Source organism: Nycticebus coucang, chromosome 14 (genome assembly GCF_027406575.1).
Source record: "Nycticebus coucang isolate mNycCou1 chromosome 14, mNycCou1.pri, whole genome shotgun sequence".
Lineage (NCBI taxonomy): Eukaryota > Metazoa > Chordata > Mammalia > Primates > Lorisidae > Nycticebus > Nycticebus coucang.
The window spans coordinates 78,871,837-78,884,651 of NC_069793.1; the positions used below are offsets into that span (position 1 = coordinate 78,871,837).

The 12,815-nt window shown below is 35.2% G+C and overlaps 1 protein-coding gene across 20 annotated transcripts in view; it reads right to left on the reverse strand.

Moving 5' to 3' along the window:
- DLG2 (discs large MAGUK scaffold protein 2) overlaps nucleotides 1–12,815 on the reverse strand; it is a 2,435,891-nt gene that overhangs the window by 769,496 nt on the left and 1,653,580 nt on the right. The gene's annotated exons all lie outside the window — the stretch shown is intronic.

The window sequence follows — 12,815 nt, forward strand, 5'->3', positions numbered from 1 at the left end:
TGAATTCTAGTCCACTCCAACTGGGACTGCATCATATACAGCTCGGTTAGAAGGACATAGTTTAAGGTCTTTGTCATTTATAACATTATCTTAATTGATTTTAATTGGTTTGATTAAAGGATACAATTCAAATGGTTCTCAGAACTTATTGCTCTGGACTATATAGACAACAAATTGACCTTATTTTCAGATTTTTTAAAAATCTTTCTGATTTACTAGTTATAAAAGAAATATGCAATCATTTTAGAAAATCTGAAAAATAAAAAAATGTAGAAAAGAAAAAATATACATGACAACCATCTAAAATAGACCTATGAGCTTTCTGGAAAATTATCCTACAATGTTTCTCCCAACCTCGTTCATCTCATAATGTTATAAATATTGAAGTTCATATTTAACAAAGTTCAAAGAGAATCTCACACAATCCTGTCCCTAGATACTTAAAAACCTAAGAACTCTATGGAAAGCTCTATATCAAACTTGCCTTTTTTCCATTTTTACCTGGGAAGGAATAATTTCACTTTTCCATAAAATTTTCTGGTAGTTTAAATTTATGTGGCTATAGACTCTAAGTATCTCAGTGATAACATTAATAATGGTTGAACAAACCCTTAGAGCTTGCAACTAGAAAGATGCAAGCTCTCACTCTGCATACTCGGTGTTTCCCATCCAAAGTCATCATGACTCTCATAGCTTGACTTTTCTGCCACTAACACAGGTAGAACTGAATGTGTATACTCAGTTCATCCAGGTTTCCTCACCTTCACTTCTGTTACCCTGGTTGAAGTCAACATCATCTACTACCTGAATTACCTTCACAACCTCCTATTTGGTTTCCTTGGATTCTCTCTTGTTACCTTTTAATCCATTCTCTACACAGTGGACAGGGTAAAGTGAACATAGTTAGTTGCTTATCTAACTTCTATTTTCTACTTCCTCCTCCAAATGATACCAAATTTTGTGCAGAGAATCTATACCTTAGCAAATATTTGTTGAATGAGTGAAAGAATTAGTCTAATTTAGTGGGTCTTGCATTTTCTAAATTTGTAAACATAGGAAATTTTCCTAACTTCTCTCTGCCACCACAATTTTATCTGTAAATTAGATATAATAGTAATATATATTATGAGAGTTTGAGAGGAAGATTAAATGAGAAAATGCACATATAAGCCCTTAGTGTAGATCCTAAAATGTAATAAACACCTAATAAATGGTTGCTCTTATAGCTGTGCAATATTTGTTGATCTATAATATTTTTAAGTATTGAACATTCTCTATAACTTTGTGGAATGAGACTTATTATCTATCTTATAGAAATGAGAATAGATTCAAGTGGTTAAATCCTTTAATTATAGCTGTCAGTAATTTGGGCAAAGATTAGATTTGATCTTGGGTCTTCCTACTTCAACATTTGGGCTTTTTCCACCATTAGGACCAATGTTATGAGCTGTTTTACGTATGCTGTGAATATCATCTCAAAATTATAAGACTAAATAGAAATATTGTACTGAAAGTATGGGAAGAATTTTTGTACTATTTTTGTCTATAAATTTTCTATACCTTTTTGAGGAGACAAGTTATAGAAACTCTTGCCTCAATGAAAACACTGAGCAGGTTCAAAATCCTGCCATGGAACATTTCACTTGCTAAGATTTAGTGATATCATTTCATCATAATAGATGCTATGGCTTTAATAGGTTTACATATACATTTCCTCCCTGACTGCCTAAAAAAATACCATGGGAAACTACCAATTAAAATAGTTTTGAGAATGTAGGCATCATAGTGCCAGCTGCCCTGCAGCAGCTGGTCCTTTGAGAGTGGGTAATTTTGCCATCTCATGATAATGCAAAACATAATGTTTACCACCACTCTATGCTCAGAATACTAATCATATCTTAAAAGGCTGCATTTCACAGAAGGGAGTGGCTGACATTTAAAAAAAATTCTGGAGGCTACATCTACTTAAACACTACTAATTTTTTTTTCTTTTATATACAGGGGATCCATAATTTTCAATTGCTGGTGTGAGAAATCACAGCCTCGATCAGATGGTTGTTTCTAAATACATGGATTAAGTAGGCAGCTTTAGGATGTGCGTCAGGAGGTCTGGATGTCATTCCCAGCTCTTTATCAGCTGGACGACCATGGTCAAGTCACTACCTCTCTTTGAACTTCAGTTTCCCATGAAAAGAGAGTTAAGCATGTCCAGGGTTGATGAGAAACCAGATAGCTAATGTGCACAGATGTTTGTGTGAATTGTAACATACTATAAGTCTGGAAGCTGTTGTTTATGATAGATGGCTCCAAGATTTACTCAAGGATTTCTTGAAAAGTGAATAGGATAGATATTTAAGTTTTTAGAGGACCTACTATGTGTTGTATCAGTCTAGTGACCATACTTATTTGCTCTCACATAAATAATTTATGATGCTTCTATCCCCATTTAATAGACAGAATTTTACAGAAAAGGTCAAAGTGTTGGTGAGGTCAGAGATATGATTTCAATCTGGCTTTTTTCCTCAAGAGCCTGTGATGATACAAAGATACCCAGAATTAGTTGTTTTAAATTAAAAATGGGGAGGGGTAGTTTACATTCAAATTCTCAAAATAGAGAGGAAAGAATATCAAGCCAAACTAGGGAACTCAACTTCCCTTAGTGGCAATCACTTGAAATAGAATTTGACTAGAGGATCATAGCTATATAAAATTAATTTGTTCTTTCCACCAGTAGACAACTTTGTGAGTAAATCCACCACTTGTAGTCATTTTGAAACATACAAATATATGATTAGCTTCAAATTCAGGCAATACTTTGTCATAGTAGAGATGTTAGCATTATATTAGAAAATCATTTATGTACAGATTTTTCTCCCCACTCCAACAACATAATTGAGTTGATGGTTTTAGTCTTTCAATGGTTGTTGATGCAGATACAAGTCCACAATATTCATTGTAGAAATTTTATCTTGTGGACTACAAATGTCCTCAAGAATGAAATATTAATTTTATTTATTTATTTACTATTTATTTATTTCTTACTTGGTCACCTTTGGTAGAGTGCCATGGTGAAAACATTGATTTTAATATTTTCTTAAATTTCCTTCAGAAATTCTGGTTCATTTCAATGCCAAAATAGATTAGAAATAAGAAAGGTGTTTATCCTTAGCACAAATCCATAGAGTCACATCTACATTTTGCACTGAACAATTAATATTCTCTAATATGATATAGCATTACTGAAAATTCAAATAACAATAAATTATCTGTTCCACTTTGACAATACAATTTAAAATACCTTGTAATATCTATTCTCTGTCATAGGTATTAAAACATATTCTGCTGTTAATATAATATTTATTGGCTTGTCAAAGATCAAATAATGGTAAGTAGCTGGATTCGTCTTTTGGTTCTCTATTCTGTTCCAGACACCTACTTCTCTGTTTTTGTGCAAGTACCATGCTGTTTTGATCACTATCGATTTATAGTACAGTCTCAAGTCTGGTAGCCTGATTCCTCCTGCTTCGTTTTTATTTCGGAGTAATGTTTTGGCTATTCGAGGTTTTTCTGATTCCATATAAAATGAAGTATTATTTTTTCAAGATCTTTAACATATGACAATGGAGCTTTGATAGGAATTGCAATAAAATTATATATTGTTTTGAGTAATATAGACATTTTAACAATGTTGATTTTTCCCAGCCATGAGCATGGTATGTTTTTCCATTTGTTAACATCTTCAGCTATTTCTTAAAGTTTCATAGTTCTCTTTATAGAGATATTTCACATCCCAAAATATTTCATCTTCTTTGACACTACTGTGAAAGGAATAGAGTCTTTGACTGTTTTTCTTTGGCTTGGCTATTATTGGTATATATAAAGGCTACAGATTTATGGGTGTTGATTTTGTAGCCTGAGACATTGTTGTATTCCTTGATCACTTCTAAAAGTTTTGTAGTAGAATCCCTAGTGTTTTCCAGATCAAAACTACTTTGAGATTTCATCTAACCCCAGTAAGAGTAGCCCACATAACAAAATCCCGAAACCAGAGATGTTGGCGTGGATGTGGAGGAAAGGGCACAGTTCTACACTGCTGGTGGGAATGCACACTAATACATTCCTTTTGGAAAGATGTTTGGAGAATACTTAGAGATCTAAAAATAGACCTTCCATTCGATCCTATAATTCCTTTACTAAGTATATACCCAGAAGACCAAAAATCACAATATAACAAAGACATCTGTACCAGAATGTTTATTGCACCCCAATTCATAATTGCTAAGTCATGGAAGAAGCTCAAGTGCCCATCAACCCACGAATGGACTAGCAAATTGTGGTACATGTACACCATGGAATATTATGCAGCCTTAAAGAAAGATGGAGACTTTACCTCTTTCATGCTTACATGGAGGGAGCTGGAACATGTTCTTCTTAGCAAAGTATCTCAAGAATGGAAGAAAAAGTATTCAATGTACTCAGCCCTACTATGAAGCTAATTTATAGCTTTTATATGAAGGCTATAACCCAACTATAGCACAAGAATACGGGGAAAGGGCCAAGGGAGGGAAAGGGAGGCAGGAAGTCAGGGTGGAGGGAGGACAATGGGTGGGGCCACACCTACGGTGCATCTTAGAATGGGTACAGGTGAAACCTACTAAATGCAGAATACAAATGTCTACATATAATAACTAAGAAAATGCCATGAAGGCTATGTTGAACAGTTTGATAAGAATATTTCAGATTGTATATGAAACCAGCACATTGTACCCCTTGATTGCACAAATGTACACAGCTATGATTTAACAATAAAAAATAAATTAAAAAAATATTTAATATTTATGATTTTATACATTTTCAAGTATGTTAATTCATCAAAAAGGATCCTACAATCATAGTAAGTGTTATAAATTTAAAATTTTCTGTTCATTATGCTTAAAAAATACTGGAAGGAAATATAATAGAGCTTTAGCTCTGCTTCTTTGGGTGTATAGAGATACCAGTCTTTTTATAAGGGATATTTCTACTTTTATGTTTTTTCTAAACATTCTATAATGACCATTTATCACAGCACAAAACCTAAGAGCATGGGTCTGGAAGGCTTGGTGACAATCAAATACACTGGGATCTCACCTCAGCTCTAAAACTTGGGGACAGTTTATAGGCAAGTCACTTGATATCTCAAAACCTCAGTTTCTCATCTGAAAATAGGAACAATAAGATTGTTGCATGGGTTAAATAAGGTAATGTACATGAAATACTTAGCACAGTGCCTGAAAAAGAGTATGCCTCAATGTTAGCTATTATTGTTATGAAAAATGAAAAAATTATTTTTATAAGAGAAGTTATGAAGAGACTATGAGAAGGATTAGCAATACTAAAGGGAGAGGAAGAAAGAGCAAACTATAGTCAAGATATTAAAATGAGTTTTAAAATTTTGTATGAGAAGGGAGGAAGAGATGAGATGAATGGGATTTTCAGGAAGAACTATATAAATATAGGACTTCTAAAAAGTCTTGTTTTACAGAGTGTAATATAAGGAAATGTAATGTAATTTCTTTCATCTTCTTCCCCACCTCCCCCCGCCACCGAAGTAAAACACCTTTTGGTTATTCTGATACAAACTGTACCTTTATGGGAAGCCTTGGTAAAAGCTTCCAAAGATTAATCCACTTGGCAGAATTCATACCAACCAGTGCCTACTCAGTCAATCCTTACCCCTAGTCACACCATGTCAACCATGCCCAACTATGTTCAACCTCACATTTGGATTCAAAAGTAGGTTTTAGACAGGCATTCTTCCTTTCTTTCTTTGGGCTGCCACACCATTCTCTTGCTTCTTTTCTCTCTGTTCTCCCCTACCCCTCCCACTTTCTGTTCTCTGCTCTCTTCTCTCTTATTCATCTCTTACCTCTACTCTCTTCCCTCTAATATAAAATAAATTTATACTTTTATATACTAAAAGATAAAAAAGTGAGTTTTAGGTACAGGGTCTTTGCAGTGGCTACTATTTATTAAGGAATGTTCTCTAGCTGATTTTCCCTTTATTGTCTTCTTCAGCAGTATTCTCTTTGTTTAAATAGATGAACTAATTACAGACCAAAGGGCTATTATCATGAATAAGCCTGATCAATGTTTAATGTGCTGGATGAAATGCAATGTGTAATCAAATAAATTAAAAAGCACAAGCTGGAGGATTACTCTGCATGCACTCCAAGAGAACAATCAATTGCTTAAAACAACTCAGGATCTGTTTACAAGGAATAACTCTACATTATTTGTTGATTATAATGAAATCAGAAAAGCTCTGAAGTTTAAGGTATCAAAAAAGTCTTATTTTGCTTTTATTCTTGGAGTCAGTAAAGGTAGGTGAAGAACAAATAATAGAATTCAAAACTTTATTTAACACAAGACACGGATGCTGGAACTAGGGAGTTTGAGACCAGGCTGAGCAAGAGCAAAACCCCATCTCTACTAAAAATAGAAAAACTAGCAGGCATTGTGGCAGGCACTTATCAACCCAGGTATTCAGGAGGCTGAGGTAGGAGGACCTCTTGAACCCAGAAGTTTGAGGTTGCTGTGAGCTATGACATTGTGGCATTCTACCCAGGGCAACAGGTGACACTCTGCCTCAAAAGAAAAAAAGAAAAGAAAAGATAGGTACCTTAATGCTTACAAACAGAGAGAAGGAAAAAAAGAATCTAGCACATACACATCCCAGTTGGCCTGGATAATTCCAAATCATTATGACCTATAGTAAATCTACTTAATCATGTCTGTCTTCTCTGATTTCCTCTTTTTTCTCATGAAGTACATGTTAGTGTTAATAACTGTCACCAACTAAGGTTCCTCCTTGTTGAAACTTCTCTCCTTAATAACCTATTTATTTCCCTTGCCATCAAGAGGGGGGCTATTAGTCTATTAAAACTAAAAAATAAGCAAATAGAAGTCAGCATAATTTGATAGTTTTACAGGAAGAGAAGAGGAGTTTTGAAAGCATCTGATATGTGGAAATACCTACTGGATATTTTTCCCAACAAACATCCACAGTTTTACAGAAGGAGTGACAAGTTTGTACATCTAACATGGATCAATTCTCAATTTTGCCAAGTCCCTGTGTGGGGGGATATGGAATTATTCAGAAGTTCTGTCTGAACAGAAGAAATAGAAACTACAGAGGATAATATTAGGAGTCACTTTCTTTCACATTGTGAGATAATCAAAAGCTTATCTAAAAAAAGTGGGGGGGGCGGGGTTTCAACTAGATAAATGAGAATAAGCAAGGGCTTCAAATGGAGAGAAGTATTCCCCTGGGTGTTCCACAATGTCTCAGTCCCTCGTTGCTCTTTCCAGAACTTAATTAATCCTTGGATTTGAGAAAATCCAAGCATTTCTAATTAATTCTCCTTTTTGATTATTAAGTAAGTTCAGGTGGATCTTTGTTACTTGTCAACAAAAATTTCTAATTAACATTGGCAGACTTGGGCGGCTCCTGTGGCTCAAAGGAGTAGGGCGCTGGTCCCATATGCCGATGGTGGTAGGTTCAAACCCAGCCCTGGCAAACAAACAAACAAATATTGGTAGACTTTGTGGCCAGCACCTTAAATATATTACCTCCTGATTTCCCTTTGAATACTTAATTCAAGTTTACCTTATCTTCTGGGAAGCCATCTTTCACTCAGCTGGTTTAGTTAAGTGTCCTTCTATTAGGTAATGAGTGCAAAGTATTACTAGAAGACACCCAATTAAATTTGAATTTTATCTAAACAATAATTATTCAGATAAACACATCCTTTTTTCAGTATAAGTGTATTCTCTATCATGTTTGGGAAATATTTTTGCTAAAAATTATTTGTTTTTATCTGAAATTCAAATTAACTAGGTGTACTATATTTATAAAAATACAGTATTTATGAAAACTTTTTGTTATACAGAACTGTGGTCTTTATTCAAATAGCATAATGCTGGGCCCATATTGAGAGATGTGTGAACTATATTTATATTCTTTAATCTAAATGGAAACATTGAAAGGTAGATTTTGCTGCCTTCATTTTACTGTGGAAAGTAAAGCTCAAAGAGGTTTATAATGACAGTAAGTCATGTCTAGGGAAAAGAAAACCTCATGTGCTGCAAAATCTATGCCTTTCTAGTTTGTTAAAAATAATTTTATCACTTATTTAAAGACCAATTTCAAACTGCTAACCACCAATGTGGTCAAGGATTATACTATAAAGCAGGAAAGCTGAGCTGCATAACAAAATCTAGATCCACGGTTCTCAAACTTTGGAACGTATCCAAGAGTCACTTGGAAGGCTTGTTAAACCAAGCATTGCTGGGCTCTATCCTCAGAATTTCAGATTTAGTAGGTTTAAAGCAGGAGAAAGGACCCACATTTCTAACTAATTTCTAACTGATCTTACTTAGTAATGCTATCCTGGGGCCACAATCTGAAAACTCCGGCTCTGAAAGGTTGTGAAAGGTCACTCTCCTTCATTGATGTATGGTTCATTCCAAAATAAACAGAAGTACTCAATCTTATGTACACCCAATGGAGTGTGACAAAAGAGCTCTGACTCTGAACCCTATGCCTTCAATTTGCAGCCTTTCATTATTTGGAATAAAGTCTTTAAGGGAACTTGGACTGGGAGACCACAGCTGCCACACCGTGTGCACATGCAAGTCATTTCCAGCACTCATTTTATATCTGGGACTCTTTTCCTGAATCATGTCCTTTAGCAAAAACCAACTGATAGCCACTTCAATCTACATTTTAAAACTAGGGTTTTTGCTCTCATCTCTAATTTTTGGTGAGAGTAACTTGAGTTTACGATCCATAGAAGCCATCTCCTACTGAGAATGTACCATTTGTCTCTCTCCATTTGCCACTTCATTTCCCTTATATTAAATGCTTGCAGGATTCTCTGCAGCTGTCATCTGGGAAACATCATAGCTTTCTACAACAGGGGAAGAAATTGCTATTTCAGCATCAGTGATTGGTCTTTCGGCACTTTCCCGGAAAAGCAGACAGGCTAGTAACAAATCTCAAGACAGGTGACTGAATGGGCTTAATGTGGAAAAGAGCCATTGAATGGAAATTTTTGAAGCAAAAGGATTATAGAACCGGAGATTATTTAGCCCAGTCCAAGTAGTCCAATACTCTGTCCACAGAGAAAACTGCCTGTTAACCACTATGAGCTGAAGTGCTAGCTAGCATCGACCACCCGGATTACTAACGTAGCTTCCTAGCTGGTTTTCCCAAGGTCAGGCTAACTAGCCCCTCTCCATTTCACCCAGACACACAAAACAAGGTTCAAATTTCTAAAGCAACTCTTTTATCATTTTGTCTCCTCTCAAAATTCTTGTTACTTAACATATATAAAATAAAAACTGTGTTTGATCTGTAACTGTATTCCCAGCATCTGTTACACCAGGTGTCATTTAAGAAAGAACGAACATCATCGTATGACTTTTCAATCTGAATGTTGTTCTGATACTTCTCCAATGCTGCTCCAGTCATGCAACTTGCCTTGTATTCCATGTAGTTTTCTGTAGAGGCTGGTCTAACCAAAATCAGCCTCCTTCAAGGGCAAGCTCACACTCCACAATCTCGTGAAATGCTTTCTAGTCACTCAATTCTTCTTTGTTTATAATGCTCAACATATAAATGCACAGTAGATTCTAATAAAACAAAAACACAACCATAAACAACCCCCCCCAATAGATTGATTTGGTACCCCATAGAGTCCAAGATAATGAGTACTATATATTAAAAAATACATTTTAAAACACTGGATTTGAGGCTGGGCGTGGTTGATCATGCCTGTAATCCTAGCACTCTGGGAGGCCGAGGTGGGTGAATTACTTGGCTCAGGTGTCCCAGACCAGCCTGAGCAAGAGTAAGACCCCATCTCTACTAAAAATAGAAAAACTAGCCTGGTCTTGTGACAGGCACCTGTAGTCTCGGCTATTAGGGAGCCTGAGGCAAGAGGATTGCTTGAGCCTAGGAGTTTGAGGTTGCTGTGAGCAAGGATGCCATGGCACTCTCCCCAGGATGACAGAGTGAGGCTGTCTCAAAAATAAAAAAAAATATTGAATTTGATTTCTATTTTCCTCTACTCAGATCTACTCCAATCCCAGAAATGGATATTGATCAAGACATATGGAATACATAGTTATAAATTTTCTCTTTCTAATTCAATTTGAATTTATCGTATCAATGGACACTTCAGTGAAAAGTTGAGAACCACAGGGAGCATGGCGTGATTTTTGATTTATGACTTCAGAGGATAAATCATAACTCATTCAGTTTTATAATTTTAGTGCCTTGGATCGTGCCTGGCACAGAACGTATGTTTAATAATAAATAAGCAAATGGATTTTAGAAGTGGGGAAGTTAGTCTATGACAACTTTTCTGCTGGTATCTATGCCTTTTCTTCATCCTTTCCAGTACCTTGTCCCATGCTGTCTTCTCATGTCATCTCATTCCTCCTGCTATAAAGAAAATTAATTCTAATTGAATCATCTTAAGTAGCAGGCTATTCTTCACAGGCATTTTAGGAGTGAAAAAAGAAAGACCTCTAGTGAGAGGGAAAGGTGTAAATAATGACAATTGATCACCAATGTAACTTCCCAAATATTAGTTGAGAGATATAACATGTAATATATACACTCATATATTCAACTAGCTTTTATGAAAGATCTCCCAGATAGTGCCAGGCACTGAGAACACAGTGGTGAATGAGAAAGATATAGGCCCTTGACCTAGAGAATGGGGAGGAGCTTTACAAAAGGGATTTCAAGTTTTTGTTTACTATTTTTATGATTATTTTAATTTTAGAGCTCAATTTCCTTAGAAACAGAATTGAATCATGAGTAAGAATTCAAGTATACCATGCATCAAACTGTGTGGAATCTTGCTCTGAATTTTAAACAGTTCTTCCCTGACCATGAGTATATAAGAGGTGTGCCTAATGACTCACCTGTCACCCCCTCTGAGAAGTGTGGAGTATTACATAAGCCAATTGACACACTATATGCTTATACTTAACATAGGGCAAATATATATTATTTGTTGATAAGTAATTTTAGCAGTTTCTGAGCTGTATAAAATATTTAGAAGAAAAATTTTCAGCATCTTTAAAGGTTAAGTCTGAAAGTTGTAAATATTAAATCTCCTGGCAAGTAAATTCATTGGTTATTATAGGAAAATAATTTTCAGTATTAGAACAGTTCAATAATAAATTAGATACTTATATTATTTAATTCATTTCTTTTCTTATTTACTATATTTCTCTCCACTAGAGTACAAGCTCTAGAAGAGAAGAAATCTTTTCTCTAATTTTCTTTTTTATCACTAGTGGCTAGTGCAATTTCTCATATAACAAGGTACAACCATCCATCCAGTTTTCCTTATTCCTTTGTTATCCTCACTATTCACATCTAATCCATCAGCAAGATTAGTTATTTCTAACTCTAATATATATCCTAATCCACCATCTCTTACCATTTCTACTACTACAACCCTTGTCAAGCCACCACCACTTCTACCCAAACCTGTGGGCTCATGGAGTTTATTCCTATTCTCCACAATAGATTCTTTACAAAGAAGCCAGAGTTCTTAGTTTTTTAATTTAAATCATATAGTGTCACTCATCCCTTAATCAAGCCCTCCAAGTTCTTCCTACATAATTGAAAATAAAATCCAACCCCTTCCTTGCCTTACAAAGTCCCAGCTCCCTCTTATTCCTGGGCTCTTGTCTTCTAGCACTATGGTCCTTACCCTTTCACTCTAGCCTCACTGGCTAGTATATCCCTAGGACATACCTAGCTCAATCCTGCTTTAGTGGAATTGAACTTACTGTTCCTCCAGCTCTGAAGTATTTTTCTTCATCTTTCTGGCTAGCTCCTTTTTTTCATTAAGATCTTAATGCCTTAAATGCCATGTCCTCAGAGAACCCTAACTTAATCTAAAGTAGCTGCCAGGCAATCATCACTATATCACTCTAAGTAATTCTCTGCATACAACTTATTACTTAGTGATATTTTGTATATTTGTTTGTTTTCTGCCCAATAAAAAAGTAAGTTCTTTAGAGTAGGAATGTTATCTGTCTTGCTGACCATTTTATCTTTAGTTCCTAGGATAGTCCTCAGCCTATAGCAAGTGTTAAATAAATAATTGAATAATAAATAAATTATTGAATGAAGGAATGAGTGAAAGCATAATAGTTCTACCTGGTTTGGGTTGAGCTTGTCAGTAAGAAAGTATATACAATCTTGCTGTCCAAATTAGAATCCTGATAGCTCTAGCTCAAGGATCTTCTTAAATTTAAACCCTTAATTATTGGAATTATTTAGTACTGGCAAAGGTTATGAGCAATTCCCTATACAGCAGATAATGCTAAATTGCCTGGAAGTACTAATTTTCAAGGGTATATGATTAGCGATGTTGTTTGACCTTTTCGGAGCCACATAATGAGCCATTATTGTTCATGTTATTTTATAATACCCATACTCCTCCTCTCTTCCTAGGCTATCTTATATTTCATCAAATAAATTCAAGTTAATTTTGTGATGAAAACTTAGGAAACCTTTTGAGATTACCAGTGACATTTTTTGATTTCATAAAACAGAGCTGGAGCTCCCTGCTTTAAGGTTGAACTGCTATTTGCAAATCCTATTCGTAGTCCCTCATACTTATTCTCAGATTGGTAGGTAAAAGTCAGATGCCTGGGATGAAAGATTAAGAGCACCAAGACACCTCTGCTCACAAATATCTTTCTGCTTTCCAGTAGTATGTTTTCATTTAGTTGATCATTTG